The sequence below is a fragment of the Musca autumnalis genome, unplaced genomic scaffold, assembly GCF_047663935.1.
Source record: "Musca autumnalis isolate F117 unplaced genomic scaffold, ASM4766393v1 scaffold_3, whole genome shotgun sequence".
Lineage (NCBI taxonomy): Eukaryota > Metazoa > Arthropoda > Insecta > Diptera > Muscidae > Musca > Musca autumnalis.
The window spans coordinates 32,459,046-32,475,263 of NW_027411866.1; positions in this window are offsets into that span (position 1 = coordinate 32,459,046).

Below are 16,218 nucleotides of genomic sequence, written 5' to 3' on the forward strand. Positions count from 1 at the left end.
AACTTTTGTATTGGGAAAGTCATGCCCGGTGAACTTTTGTATGGGAAAAGTCGTCTCCGGTGAACTTTTGTATTGGGAAATTCATCTCCGGTGAACTTTTGTATTGGGAAAGTCATGCCCGGTGAACTTTTGTAATGGGAAAGTCATGCCCGGTGAACTTTTGTATTGGGAAAGTCATGCCCGGTGAACTTTTGTATGGGAAAAGTCATGCCCGGTGAACTTTTGTATTGGGAAAGTCATGCCCGGTGAACTTTTGTATTGGGAAAGTCATGCCCGGTGAACTTCTGTATTGGGAAAGTCATGCCCGGTGAACTTTTGTATGGGAAAAGTCATCTCCGGTGAACTTTTGTATTGGGAAAGTCATCTCCGGTGAACTTTTGTATTGGGAAAGTCATGCCCGGTGAACTTTTGTATTGGGAAAGTCATGCCCGGTGAACTTTTGTATTGAGAAAGTCATGCCCGGTGAACTTTTGTATTGGAAAAGTCATGCCCGGTGAACTTTTGTATTGGGAAAGTCATGCCCGGTGAACTTTTGTATTGGGAAAGTCATGCCCGGTGAACTTTTGTATGGGAAAAGTCATGCCCGTTGAACTTTTGTATTGGGGAAAGTCATCTCCGGTGAACTTTTGTATGGGAAAAGTCATCTCCGGTGAACTTTTGTATTGGGAAAGTCATGCCCGGTGAACTTTTGTATTGGAAAAGTCATGCCCGGTGAACTTTTGTATTGGGAAAGTCATGCCCGGTGAACTTTTGTATTGGACAAGTCATGCCCGGTGAACTTTTGTATTGGGAAAGTCATCTCCCGTGAGCTTTTGTATTGGAAAATTCATGCCCGGTGAACTTTTGTATTGGGAAAGTCATGCCCGGTGAACTTTTGTATGGGAAAAGTCATGCCCGGTGAACTTTTGTATTGGGAAAGTCATGCCCGGTGAACTTTTGTATTGGGAAAGTCATGCCCGGTGAACTTTTGTATGGGAAAAGTCATTTCCGGTGAACTCTTGTAATGGGAAAGTCATGCCCGGTGAACTTTTGTATTGGGAAAGTCATGCCCGGTGAACTTTTGTATGGGAAAAGTCATGCCCGGTGAACTTTTGTATTGGGAAAGTCATGCCCGGTGAACTTTTGTATTGGGAAAGTCATGCCCGGTGAACTTTTGTATGGGAAAAGTCATGCCCGGTGAACTTTTGTATGGGAAAAGTCATCTCCGGTGAACTTTTGTATTGGGAAAGTCATCTCCGGTGAACTTTTGTATTGGGAAAGTCATGCCCGGTGAACTTTTGTATTGGGAAAGTCATGCCCGGTGAACTTTTGTATTGAGAAAGTCATGCCCGGTGAACTTTTGTATTGGAAAAGTCATGCCCGGGAACTTTTGTATTGGGAATGTCATGCCCGGTGAACTTTTGTATTGGGAAAGTCATGCCCGGTGAACTTTTGTATGGCAAAAGTCATGCCCGTTGAACTTTTGTATTGGGGAAAGTCATCTCCGGTGAACTTTTGTATGGGAAAAGTCATCTCCGGTGAACTTTTGTATTGGGAAAGTCATGCCCGGTGAACTTTTGTATTGGAAAAGTCATGCCCGGTGAACTTTTGTATTGGGAAAGTCATGCCCGGTGAACTTTTGTATTGGACAAGTCATGCCCGGTGAACTTTTGTATTGGGAAAGTCATATCCCGTGAGCTTTTGTATTGGAAAATTCATGCCCGGTGAACTTTTGTATTGGGAAAGTCATGCCCGGTGAACTTTTGTATGGAAAAAGTCATGCCCGGTGAACTTTTGTATTGGGAAAGTCATGCCCGGTGAACTTTTGTATTGGGAAAGTCATGCCCGGTGAACTTTTGTATGGGAAAAGTCATTTCCGGTGAACTCTTGTATGGGAAAATTCATCTCCGGTGAACTTTTGTATTGGGAAGGTAATCTCCGGTGAACTTTTGTATTGGGAAAGTAAGGCCCGGTGAACTTTTGTATTGGAAAAGTCATCTCCGGTGAACTTTTATATTGGGAAAGTCATCTCCGGTGAACTTTTGTATTGGGAAAGTCATGCCCGGTGAACTTTTGTATTGGGAAAGTCATGCCCGGTGAACTTTTGTATTGGGAAAGTCATGCCCGGTGAACTTTTGTATTGGGAAAGTCATGCCCGGTGAACTTTTGTATGGGAAAAGTCATCTCCGTTGAACTTTTGTATTGCGAAATTCATCTCCGGTGAACTTTTGTATTGGGAAAGTCATGCCCGGTGAACTTTTGTACTGGGAAAGTCATGCCCGGTGAACTTTTGTATGGGAAAGTTCATGCCCGGTGAACTTTTGTAATGGGAAAGTCATGCCCGGTGAACTTTTGTATTGGGAAAGTCATGCCCGGTGAACTTTTGTATGGGAAAAGTCATGCCCGGTGAACTTTTGTATTGGGAAAGTCATGCCCGGTGAACTTTTGTATTGGGAAAGTCATGCCCGGTGAACTTCTGTATTGGGAAAGTCATGCCCGGTGAACTTTTGTATGGGAAAAGTCATCTCCGGTGAACTTTTGTATTGGGAAAGTCATGCCCGGTGAACTTTTGTACTGGGAAAGTCATGCCCGGTGAACGTTTGTACTGGGAAAGTCATGCCCGGTGAACTTTTGTATTGGGAAAGTCATGCCCGGTGAACTTTTGTATTGGGAAAGTCATGCCCGGTGAACTTTTGTGTTGGGAAAGTCATCTCCGGTGAACTTTTGTATTGGGAAAGTCATGCCCGGTGAACTTTTGTATTGGGAAAGTCATGCCCGGTGAACTTTTGTGTTGGGAAAGTCATCTCCGGTGAACTTTTGTATTGGGAAAGTCATGCCCGGTGAACTTTTGTATTGGGAAAGTCATGCCCGGTGAACTTTTGTATGGGAAAAGTCATGCCCGGTGAACTTTTGTATTGGGAAAGTCATGCCCGGTGAACTTTTGTATTGGGAAAGTCATGCCCGGTGAACTTTTGTGTTGGGAAAGCCATGCCCGGTGAACTTTTGTATTGGGAAAGTCATGCCCGGTGAACTTTTGTATTAGGAAAGTCATGCCCGGTGAACTTTTGTACTGGGAAAGTCATGCCCGGTGAACGTTTGTACTGGGAAAGTCATGCCCGGTGAACTTTTGTATTGGGAAATTCATGCCCGGTGAACTTTTGTATTGGGAAAGTCATGCCCGGTGAACTTTTGTGTTGGGAAAGTCATCTCCGGTGAACTTTTATATTGGGAAAGTCATGCCCGGTGAACTTTTGTATTGGGAAAGTCATGCCCGGTGAACTTTTGTGTTGGGAAAGTCATCTCCGGTGAACTTTTGTATTGGGAAAGTCATGCCCGGTGAACTTTTGTATGGGAAAAGTCATCTCCGGTGAACTTTTGTATTGGGAAAGTCATGCCCGGTGAACTTTTGTGTTGGGAAAGCCATGCCCGGTGAACTTTTGTATTGGGAAAGTCATGCCCGGTGAACTTTTGTATTGGGAAAGTCATGCCCGGTGAACTTTTGTATTGGGAAGGTCATGCCCGGTGAACTTTTGTATTGGGAAAGTCATGCCCGGTGAACTTTTGTGTTGGGAAAGCCATGCCCGGTGAACTTTTGTATTGGGAAAGTCATGCCCGGTGAACTTTTGTATTAGGAAAGTCATGCCCGGTGAACTTTTGTACTGGGAAAGTCATGCCCGGTGAACGTTTGTACTGGGAAAGTCATGCCCGGTGAACTTTTGTATTGGGAAAGTCATGCCCGGTGAACTTTTGTATTGGGAAAGTCATGCCCTGTGAACTTTTGTGTTGGGAAAGTCATCTCCGGTGAACTTTTGTATTGGGAAAGTCATGCCCGGTGAACTTTTGTATTGGGAAAGTCATGCCCGGTGAACTTTTGTGTTGGGAAAGTCATCTCCGGTGAACTTTTGTATTGGGAAAGTCATGCCCGGTGAACTTTTGTATGGGAAAAGTCATCTCCGGTGAACTTTTGTATTGCGAAAGTCATGCCCGGTGAACTTTTGTGTTGGGAAAGCCATGCCCGGTGAACTTTTGTATTGGGAAAGTCATGCCCGGTGAACTTTTGTATTGGGAAAGTCATGCCCGGTGAACTTTTGTACTGGGAAAGTCATGCCCGGTGAACTTTTGTACTGGGAAAGTCATGCCCGGTGAACTTTTGTATTGGGGAAGTCATGCCCGGTGAACTTTTGTATTGGGAAAGTCATGCCCGGTGAACTTTTGTATGCGAAAAGTCATGCCCGGTGAACTTTTGTATTGGGAAAGTCATGCCCGGTGAACTTTTGTATTGGGAAAGTCATGCCCGGTGAACTTTTGCATGGGAAAAGTCATGCCCGGTGAACTTTTGTATTGGGAAAGTCATGCCCGGTGAACTTTTGTATGGGAAAAGTCATGCCCGGTGAACTTTTGTATGGGAAAAGTCATGCCCGGTGAACTTTTGTATGGGAAAAGTCATGCCCGGTGAACTTTTGTATTGGGAAAGTCATGCCCGGTGAACTTTTGTATTGGGAAAGTCATGCCCGGTGAACTTTTGTATTGGGAAAGTCATCTCCGGTGAACTTTTGTATTGGGAAAGTCATGCCCGGTGAACTTTTGTATTGGGAAAGTCATGCCCTGTGAACTTTTGTGTTGGGAAAGCCATGCCCGGTCAACTTTTGTATGGGAAAAGTCATGCCCGGTGAACTTTTGTATTGGGAAAGTCATGCCCGGTGAACTTTTGTGTTGGGAAAGCCATGCCCGGTCAACTTTTGTATGGGAAAAGTCATGCCCGGTGAACTTTTGTACTGGGAAAGTCATGCCCGGTGAACTTTTGTGTTGGGAAAGTCATCTCCGGTGAACTTTTGCATTGGGAAAGTCATGCCCGGTGAACTTTTGTATTGGGAAAGTCATGCCCGGTGAACTTTTGTGTTGGGAAAGCCATGCCCGGTCAACTTTTGTATGGGAAAAGTCATGCCCGATGAACTTTTGTATTGGGAAAGTCATGCCCGGTGAACTTTTGTGTTGGGAAAGTCATCTCCGGTGAACTTTTGTATTGGGAAAGTCATGCCCGGTGAACTTTTGTGTTGGGAAAGTCATCTCCGGTGAACTTTTGTATTGGGAAAGTCATGCCCGGTCAACTTTTGTATTGGGAAAGTCATGCCCGGTCAACTTTTGTATGGGAAAAGTCATGCCCGGTGAACTTTTGTATTGGGAAAGTCATGCCCGGTGAACTTTTGTATGGGAAAAGTCATGCCCGGTGAACTTTTGTATTGGGAAAGTCATGCCCGGTGAACTTTTGTATTGGGAAAGTCATGCCCGGTGAACTTTTGCATGGGAAAGTCATGCCCGGTGAACTTTTGTATTGGGAAAGTCATGCCCGGTGAACTTTTGTATGGGAAAAGTCATGCCCGGTGAACTTTTGTATTTTGAAAGTCATCTCCGGTGAACTTTTGTATTGGGAAAGTCATGCCCGGTGAACTTTTTTGTTGGGAAAGCCATGTCCGGTGAACTTTTGCATGGGAAAAGTCATGCCCGGTCAACTTTTGTACTGGGAAAGTCATGCCCGGTGAACTTTTGTATTGGGAAAGTCATGCCCGGTCAACTTTTGTATGGGAAAAGTCATGCCCGGTGAACTTTTGTATTGGGAAAGTCATGCCCGGTGAACTTTTGTATTGGGAAAGTCATGCCCGGTGAACTTTTGCATGGGAAAAGTCATGCCCGGTGAACTTTTGTATTGGGAAAGTCATGCCCGGTGAAGTTTTGTATGGGAAAAGTCATGCCCGGTGAACTTTTGTATTTTGAAAGTCATCTCCGGTGAACTTTTGTATTAGGAAAGTCATGCCCGGTGAACTTTTGTATTGGGAAAGTCATGCACGGTGAACTTTTGTACTGGGAAAATCATACCCGGTGAACTTTTGTATTGGGAAAGTCATCTCCGGTGAACTTTTGTATTGGGAAAGTCATGCCCGGTTAACTTTTGTATTGGGAAAGTCATGCCCGGCGAACTTTTGTACTGGGAAAATCATGCCCAGTGAACTTTTGTATTGGGAAAGTCATGCCCGGTGAACTTTTGTATTGGGAATGTCATCTCCGGTGAACTTTTGTACTGGGAAAGTCATCTCCGGTGAACTTTTGTATTGGGAAAGTCATGTCCGGTGAACTTTTGTATTGGGAAAGTCATGCCCGGTGAACTTTTGTATTGGGAAAGTCATCTCCGGTGAACTTTTGTATTGGGAAAGTCATGCCCGGTGAACTTTTGTAATGGGAAAGTCATGCCCGGTGAACTTTTGTATGGGAAAGTCATGCCCGGTGAACTTTTGTATTGGGAAAGTCATGCCCGGTGAACTTTTGTATTGGGAATGTCATCTCCGGTGAACTTTTGTATTGGGAAAGTCATGCCCGGTGAACTTTTGTATTGGGAAAGTCATGCCCGGTGAACTTTTGTATTGGGAATGTCATCTCCGGTGAACTTTTGTATTAGGAAAGTCATGCCCGGTGAACTTTTGTATTGGGAAAGTCATGCCCGGTGAACTTTTGTACTGGGAAAATCATGCCCGGTGAACTTTTGTATTGGGAAAGTCATCTCCGGTGAACTTTTGTATTGGGAAAGTCATGCCCGGTTAACTTTTGTATTGGGACAGTCATGCCCTGTGAACTTTTGTATGGGAAAAGTCATCTCCGGTGAACTTTTGTATTGGGAAAGTCATCTCCGGTGAACTTTTGCATGGAAAAGTCATCTCCGGTGAACTTTTGTATTGGGAAAGTCATCTCCGGTGAACTTTTGTATTGGGAAAGTCATCTCCGGTGAACTTTTGTATTGGGAAAGTCATGCCCGGTGAACTTTTGTATTGGGAAAGTCATCTCCGGTGAACTTTTGTATTGGGAAAGTCATGCCCGGCGAGCTTTTGTATTGGGAAAGTCATGCCCGGTGAGCTTTTGTATTGGGAAAGTCATGCCCGGTGAACTTTTGTATTGGGAAAGTCATGCCCGGTGAACTTTTGTATGAGAAAAGTCATCTCCGGTGAACTTTTGTATTGGGAAAGTCATCTCCGGTGAACTTTTGTATGGGAAAAGTCATCTCCGGTGAACTTTTGTATTGGGAAAGTCATCTCCGGTGAACTTTTGTATTGGGAAAGTCATGCCCGGTGAGCTTTTGTATTGGGAAAGTCATGCCCGGTGAACTTTTGTATTGGGAAAGTCATGCCCGGTGAACTTTTGTATTGGGAAAGTCATACCCGGTGAACTTTTGTATTGGGAAAGTCATCTCCGGTGAACTTTTGTATTGGGAAAGTCATGCCCGGTGAACTTTTGTATTGGGAAAGTCATGCCCGGTGAACTTTTGTATTGGGAATGTCATCTCCGGTGAACTTTTGTATTAGGAAAGTCATGCCCGGTGAACTTTTGTATTGGGAAAGTCATGCCCGGTGAACTTTTGTACTGGGAAAATCATGCCCGGTGAACTTTTGTATTGGGAAAGTCATCTCCGGTGAACTTTTGTATTGGGAAAGTCATGCCCGGTTAACTTTTGTATTGGGAAAGTCATGCCCTGTGAACTTTTGTATGGGAAAAGTCATCTCCGGTGAACTTTTGTATTGGGAAAGTCATCTCCGGTGAACTTTTGCATGGAAAAGTCATCTCCGGTGAACTTTTGTATTGGGAAAGTCATCTCCGGTGAACTTTTGTATTGGGAAAGTCATCTCCGGTGAACTTTTGTATTGGGAAAGTCATGCCCGGTGAACTTTTGTATTGGGAAAGTCATCTCCGGTGAACTTTTGTATTGGGAAAGTCATGCCCGGCGAGCTTTTGTATTGGGAAAGTCATGCCCGGTGAGCTTTTGTATTGGGAAAGTCATGCCCGGTGAACTTTTGTATTGGGAAAGTCATGCCCGGTGAACTTTTGTATGAGAAAAGTCATCTCCGGTGAACTTTTGTATTGGGAAAGTCATCTCCGGTGAACTTTTGTATGGGAAAAGTCATCTCCGGTGAACTTTTGTATTGGGAAAGTCATCTCCGGTGAACTTTTGTATTGGGAAAGTCATGCCCGGTGAGCTTTTGTATTGGGAAAGTCATGCCCGGTGAACTTTTGTATTGGGAAAGTCATGCCCGGTGAACTTTTGTATTGGGAAAGTCATACCCGGTGAACTTTTGTATTGGGAAAGTCATCTCCGGTGAACTTTTGTATTGGGAAAGTCATGCCCGGTGAACTTTTGTATTGGGAAAGTCATGCCCGGTGAACTTTTGTATTGGGAAAGTCATGCCCGGTGAACTTTTGTATTGGGAAAGTCATGCCCGGTGAACTTTTGTATTGGGAAAGTCATGCCCGGTGAACTTTTGTATTGGGAAAGTCATGCCCGGTGAACTTTTGTATTGGGAAAGTCATGCCAGGTGAACTTTTGTATGGGAAAAGTCATGCCCGGTGAACTTTTGTATTGGGAAAGTCATGCCCGGTGAACTTTTGTATTGGGAAAGTCATGCCCGGTGAACTTTTGTATTGGAAAAGTCATCTGCGGTGAACTTTTGTATGGAAAAATTCATCTCCGGTGAACTTTTGTATTGGGAAGGTTATCTCCGGTGAACTTTTGTATTGGGGAAGTCATGCCCAGTGAACTTTTGTATTGGAAAAGTCATGCCCGGTGAACTTTTGTATGGGAAAAGTCATCTCCGGTTAACTTTTGTATTGGGAAGGTCATTTCCGGTGAACTTTTGTATTGGGAAAGTCATGCCCGGTGAACTTTTGTATTGGGAAAGTCATGCCCGGTGAACTTTTGTATTGGGAAAGTCATGCCCGGTGAACTTTTGTATGGGAAAATTCATCTACGGTGAACTTTTGTATTGGGAAGGTCATGCCCTGTGAACTTTTGTATTGGGAAAGTCATGCCCGGTGAACTTTTGTATTGGGAAAGTCATGCCCAGTGAACTTTTGTATTGGAAAAGTCATGCTCGGTGAACTTTTGTATTGGGAAAGTCATGCCCAGTGAACTTTTGTATTGGAAAAGTCATGCTCGGTAAACTTTTGTATGGGAAAAGTCATCTCCGGTGAACTTTTGTATTGGGAAGGTCATTTCCTTTGTATTGGGAAAGTCATGCCCGGTGAACTTTTGTATTGGGAAAGTCATGCCCTGTGAACTTTTGTAAGGGAAAAGTCATCTCCGGTGAACTTTTGTATGGGAAAATTCATCTCCGGTGAACTTTTGTATTGGGAAGGTCATCTCCGGTGAACTTTTGTATTGGGAAAGTCATGCCCAGTGAACTTTTGTATTGGAAAAGTCATGCCCGGTGAACTTTTGTATGGGAAAAGTCATCTCCGGTGAGCTTTTGTATTGGGAAGGTCATTTCCGGTGAACTTTTGTATTGGGAAAGTCATGCCCGGTGAACTTTTGTATTGGGAAAGTCATGCCCGGTGAACTTTTGTATTGGGAAAGTCATGCCCGGTGAACTTTTGTATGGGAAAAGTCATCTCCGGTGAACTTTTGTATGGGAAAATTCATCTCCGGTGAACTTTTGTATTGGGAAGGTCATCTCCGGTGAACATTTGTATTGGGAAAGTCATGCCTGGTGAACTTTTGTATTGGGAAAGTCATGCCCGGTGAACTTTTGTATTGGGAAAGTCATGCCCGGTGAACTTTTGTATGGGAAAAGTCATGCCCGGTGAACTTTTGTAATGGGAAAGTCATGCCCGGTGAACTTTTGTATTGGAAAAGTCATGCCCGGTGAACTTTTGTATTGGGAAAGTCATGCCCGGTGAACTTTTGTATTGCGAAAGTCATGCCCGGTGAACTTTTGTATGTTAAAAGTCATGCCCGGTGAACTTTTGTATTGGGAAAGTCATCTCCGGTGGACTTTTGTATGGGAAAAGTCATCTCCGGTGAACTTTTGTATTGGGAAAGTCATGCCCGGTGAACTTTTGTATTGGGAAAGTCATGCCCAGTGAACTTTTGTATTGGGAAAGTCATGCCGGTGAACTTTTGTATGGGAAAAGTCATCTCCGGTGAACTTTTGTATGGGAAAAGTCATCTCCGGTGAACTTTTGTATTGGGAAAGTCATGCCCGGTTAACTTTTGTATTGGGAAAGTCATGCCCGGTGAACTTTTGTATTGGGAAAGTCATGCCTGGTGAACTTTTGTATGGGAAAAGTCATGCCCGGTGAACTTTTGTATTGGGAAAGTCATGCCCGGTGAACTTTTGTATGGGAAAAGTCATCTCCGTTGAACTTTTGTATTGGGAAGGTCATCTCCGGTGAACTTTTGTATTGGGAAAGTCATGCCCGGTGAACTTTTGTATGGGAAAGTCATCTCCGGTGAACTTTTGTATGGGAAAATTCATCTCCGGTGAACTTTTGTATTGGGAAGGTCATCTCCGGTGAACTTTTGTATTGGGAAGGTCATCTCCGGTGAACTTTTGTATTGGGAAAATAATGCCCGGTGAACTTTTGTATTGGGAAAGTCATGCCCGGTGAGCTTTTGTATTGGGAAAGTCATGGCCGGTGAACTTTGTATGGGAAAAGTCATGCCCGGTGAACTTTTGTATTGGGAAAGTCATGCCCGGTGAACTTTTGTATGGGAAAAGTCATCTCCGGTGAACTTTTATATGGGAAAATTCATCTCCGGTGAACTTTTGTATTGGAAGGTTTATCTCCGGTGAACTTTTGTATTGGGAAAGTCATGTCCGGCGAACTTTTGTATTGGGAAAGTCATGCCCGGTGAACTTTTGTATTGGGAAAGTCATGCCCGGTGAACTTTTGTATTGGGAAAGTCATCTCGGTGAACTTTTGTATTGGGAAAGTCATCTCCGGTGAACTTTTGTATTGGGAAAGTCATGCCCGGTGAACTTTTGTATTGGGAAAGTCATCTCCGGTGAACTTTTGTATTGGGAAAGTCATGCCCGGCGAGCTTTTGTATTGGGAAAGTCATGCCCGGTGAGCTTTTGTATTGGGAAAGTCATGCCCGTGAACTTTTGTATTGGGAAAGTCATGCCCGGTGAACTTTTGTATGAGAAAAGTCATCTCCGGTGAACTTTTGTATTGGGAAAGTCATCTCCGGTGAACTTTTGTATGGGAAAAGTCATCTCCGGTGAACTTTTGTATTGGGAAAGTCATCTCCGGTGAACTTTTGTATTGGGAAAGTCATGCCCGGTGAGCTTTTGTATTGGGAAAGTCATGCCCGGTGAACTTTTGTATTGGGAAAGTCATGCCCGGTGAACTTTTGTATTGGGAAAGTCATACCCGGTGAACTTTTGTATTGGGAAAGTCATCTCCGGTGAACTTTTGTATTGGGAAAGTCATGCCCGGTGAACTTTTGTATTGGGAAAGTCATGCCCGGTGAACTTTTGTATTGGGAAAGTCATGCCCGGTGAACTTTTGTATTGGGAAAGTCATTGCCCGGTGAACTTTTGTATTGGGAAAGTCATGCAGGTGAACTTTTGTATGGGAAAAGTCATGCCCGGTGAACTTTTGTATTGGGAAAGTCATGCCCGGTGAACTTTTGTATTGGGAAAGTCATGCCCGGTGAACTTTTGTATTGGAAAGTCATCTGCGGTGAACTTTTGTATGGAAAAATTCATCTCCGGTGAACTTTTGTATTGGGAAGGTTATCTCCGGTGAACTTTTTGTATTGGGGAAGTCATGCCCAGTGAACTTTTGTATTGGAAAAGTCATGCCCGGTGAACTTTTGTATGGGAAAAGTCATCTCCGGTTAACTTTTGTATTGGGAAGGTCATTTCCGGTGAACTTTTGTATTGGGAAAGTCATGCCCGGTGAACTTTTGTATTGGGAAAGTCATGCCCGGTGAACTTTTGTATTGGGAAAGTCATGCCCGGTGAACTTTTGTATGGGAAAATTCATCTACGGTGAACTTTTGTATTGGGAAGGTCATGCCCTGTGAACTTTTGTATGGGAAAAGTCATCTCCGGTGAACTTTTGTATGGGAAATTCATCTCCGGTGAACTTTTGTATTGGGAAAGTCATGCCCAGTGAACTTTTGTATTGGAAAAGTCATGCTCGGTAAACTTTTGTATGGGAAAAGTCATCTCCGGTGAACTTTTGTATTGGGAAGGTCATTTCCGGTGAACTTTTGTATTGGGAAAGTCATGCCCGGTGAACTTTTGTATTGGGAAAGTCATGCCCGGTGAACTTTTGTATTGGGAAAGTCATGCCCTGTGAACTTTTGTAAGGGAAAAGTCATCTCCGGTGAACTTTTGTATGGGAAAATTCATCTCCGGTGAACTTTTGTATTGGGAAGGTCATCTCCGGTGAACTTTTGTATTGGGAAAGTCATGCCCAGTGAACTTTTGTATTGGAAAAGTCATGCCCGGTGAACTTTTGTATGGGAAAAGTCATCTCCGGTGAACTTTTGTATTGGGAAGGTCATTTCCGGTGAACTTTTGTATTGGGAAAGTCATGCCCGGTGAACTTTTGTATTGGGAAAGTCATGCCCGGTGAACTTTTGTATTGGGAAAGTCATGCCCGGTGAACTTTTGTATGGGAAAAGTCATCTCCGGTGAACTTTTGTATGGGAAAATTCATCTCCGGTGAACTTTTGTATTGGGAAGGTCATCTCCGGTGAACATTTGTATTGGGAAAGTCATGCCTGGTGAACTTTTGTATTGGGAAAGTCATGCCCGGTGAACTTTTGTATTGGGAAAGTCATGCCCGGTGAACTTTTGTATGGGAAAAGTCATGCCCGGTGAACTTTTGTAATGGGAAAGTCATGCCCGGTGAACTTTTGTATTGGAAAAGTCATGCCCGGTGAACTTTTGTATTGGGAAAGTCATGCCCGGTGAACTTTTGTATTGCGAAAGTCATGCCCGGTGAACTTTTGTATGTTAAAAGTCATGCCCGGTGAACTTTTGTATTGGGAAAGTCATCTCCGGTGGACTTTTGTATGGGAAAAGTCATCTCCGGTGAACTTTTGTATTGGGAAAGTCATGCCCGGTGAACTTTTGTATTGGGAAAGTCATGCCCAGTGAACTTTTGTATTGGGAAAGTCATGCCGGTGAACTTTTGTATGGGAAAAGTCATCTCCGGTGAACTTTTGTATGGGAAAAGTCATCTCCGGTGAACTTTTGTATTGGGAAAGTCATGCCCGGTTAACTTTTGTATTGGGAAAGTCATGCCCGGTGAACTTTTGTATTGGGAAAGTCATGCCTGGTGAACTTTTGTATGGGAAAAGTCATGCCCGGTGAACTTTTGTATTGGGAAAGTCATGCCCGGTGAACTTTTGTATGGGAAAAGTCATCTCCGTTGAACTTTTGTATTGGGAAGGTCATCTCCGGTGAACTTTTGTATTGGGAAAGTCATGCCCGGTGAACTTTTGTATGGGAAAGTCATCTCCGGTGAACTTTTGTATGGGAAAATTCATCTCCGGTGAACTTTTGTATTGGGAAGGTCATCTCCGGTGAACTTTTGTATTGGGAAGGTCATCTCCGGTGAACTTTTGTATTGGGAAAATAATGCCCGGTGAACTTTTGTATTGGGAAAGTCATGCCCGGTGAGCTTTTGTATTGGGAAAGTCATGGCCGGTGAACTTTTGTATGGGAAAAGTCATGCCCGGTGAACTTTTGTATTGGGAAAGTCATGCCCGGTGAACTTTTGTATGGGAAAAGTCATCTCCGGTGAACTTTTGTATGGGAAAATTCATCTCCGGTGAACTTTTGTATTGGGAAGGTTATCTCCGGTGAACTTTTGTATTGGGAAAGTCATGTCCGGCGAACTTTTGTATTGGGAAAGTCATGCCCGGTGAACTTTTGTATTGGGAAAGTCATGCCCGGTGAACTTTTGTATTGGGAAAGTCATGCCCGGTGAACTTTTGTATGGGAAAAGTCATCTCCGGAGAACTTTTGTATTGGGAAAGTCATCTCCGGTGAACTTTTGTATTGGGAAAGTCATGCCCGGTGAACTTTTGTATTGGGAAAGTCATGCCTGGTGAACTTTTGTATGGGAAAAGTCATGCCCGGTGAACTTTTGTAATGGGAAAGTCATGCCCGGTGAACTTTTGTATTGGAAAAGTCATGCCCGGTGAACTTTTGTATGGGAAAAGTCATCTCCAGTGAACTTTTGTATGGGAAAATTCATCTCCGGTGAACTTTTGTATTGGGAAGGTCATCTCCGGTGAACTTTTGTATAGGGAAAGTCATGCCCGGTGAACTTTTGTATTGGGAAAGTCATGCCCGGTGAACTATTGTATTGGGAAAGTCATCTCCGTTGAACTTTTGTATTGGGAAAGTCATGCCCGGTGAACTTTTGTATTGGGAAAGTCATGCCCGGTGAACTTTTGTATGGGAAAAGTCATCTCCGGAGAACTTTTGTATTGGGAAAGTCATCTCCGGTGAACTTTTGTATTGGGAAAGTCATGCCCGGTGAACTTTTGTATTGGGAAAGTCATCTCCGGTGAACTTTTGTATTGGGATAGTCATCTCCAACTTTTGTATTGGGAAAATAATGCCCGGTGACCTTTTGTATTGGGAAAGTCATGCCCGGTGAGCTTTTGTATTGGGAAAGTCATGGCCGGTGAACTTTTGTATGGGAAAAGTCATGCCCGGTGAACTTTTGTATTGGGAAAGTCATGCCCGGTGAACTTTTGTATGGGAAAAGTCATCTCCGGTGAACTTTTGTATGGGAAAATTCATCTCCGGTGAACTTTTGTATTGGGAAGGTTATCTCCGGTGAACTTTTGTATTGGGAAAGTCATGTCCGGCGAACTTTTGTATTGGGAAAGTCATGCCCGGTGAACTTTTGTATTGGGAAAGTCATGCCCGGTGAACTTTTGTATTGGGAAAGTCATGCCCGGTGAACTTTTGTATGGGAAAAGTCATCTCCGGAGAACTTTTGTATTGGGAAAGTCATCTCCGGTGAACTTTTGTATTGGGAAAGTCATGCCCGGTGAACTTTTGTATTGGGAAAGTCATGCCTGGTGAACTTTTGTATGGGAAAAGTCATGCCCGGTGAACTTTTGTAATGGGAAAGTCATGCCCGGTGAACTTTTGTATTGGAAAAGTCATGCCCGGTGAACTTTTGTATGGGAAAAGTCATCTCCAGTGAACTTTTGTATGGGAAAATTCATCTCCGGTGAACTTTTGTATTGGGAAGGTCATCTCCGGTGAACTTTTGTATAGGGAAAGTCATGCCCGGTGAACTTTTGTATTGGGAAAGTCATGCCCGGTGAACTATTGTATTGGGAAAGTCATCTCCGTTGAACTTTTGTATTGGGAAAGTCATGCCCGGTGAACTTTTGTATTGGGAAAGTCATGCCCGGTGAACTTTTGTATGGGAAAAGTCATCTCCGGAGAACTTTTGTATTGGGAAAGTCATCTCCGGTGAACTTTTGTATTGGGAAAGTCATGCCCGGTGAACTTTTGTATTGGGAAAGTCATCTCCGGTGAACTTTTGTATTGGGATAGTCATCTCCGGTGAACATTTGTAAGGGAAAAGTCATCTCCGGTGAACTTTTGTATTGGGAAAGTCATGCCTGGTGAACTTTTGTATTGGAAAAGTCATGCCCGGTGAACTTTTGTATGGGAAAAGTCATCTCCGGTGAACTTTTGTATTGGGAAAGTCATCTCCGGTGAACTTTTGTATTGGGAAAGTCATGCCCGGTGAACTTTTGTATTGAGAAAGTCATGCCTGGTGAACTTTTGTATGGGAAAAGTCATGCCCGGTGAACTTTTGTAATGGGAATGTCATGCCCGGTGAACTTTTGTATTGGAAAAGTCATGCCCGGTGAACTTTTGTATTGGGAAAGTCATGCCCGGTGAACTTTTGTATGGGAAAAGTCAAGCCCGGTGAACTTTTGTATTGGGAAAGTCATGCCCGGTGAACTTTTGTATGGGAAAAGTCATCTCCGGTGAACTTTTGTATTGGGAAAGTCATCTCCGGTGAACTTTTGTATTGGGAAAGTCATGCCCCGTGAACTTTTGTATTGGGAAAGTCATGCCCGGTGAACTATTGTATTGGGAAAGTCATGCCCGGTGAATTTTTGTATTGGAAAAGTCATGCCCGGTGAACTTTTGTATTGGGAAAGTCATGCCCGGTGAACTTTTGTATTGGGAAAGTCATGCCCGGTGAACTTTTGTATTGGGAAAGTCATGCCCGGTGAACTTTTGTATTGGGAAAGTCATCTCCGGTGAACTTTTGTATTGGGATAGTCATCTCCGGTGAACTTTTGTATGGGAAAAGTCATCTCCGGTGAACTTTTGTATTGGGAAAGTCATGCCCGGTGAACTTTTGTATTGGAAAAGTCATGCCCGGTGAACTTTTGTATGGGAAAAGTCATCTCCG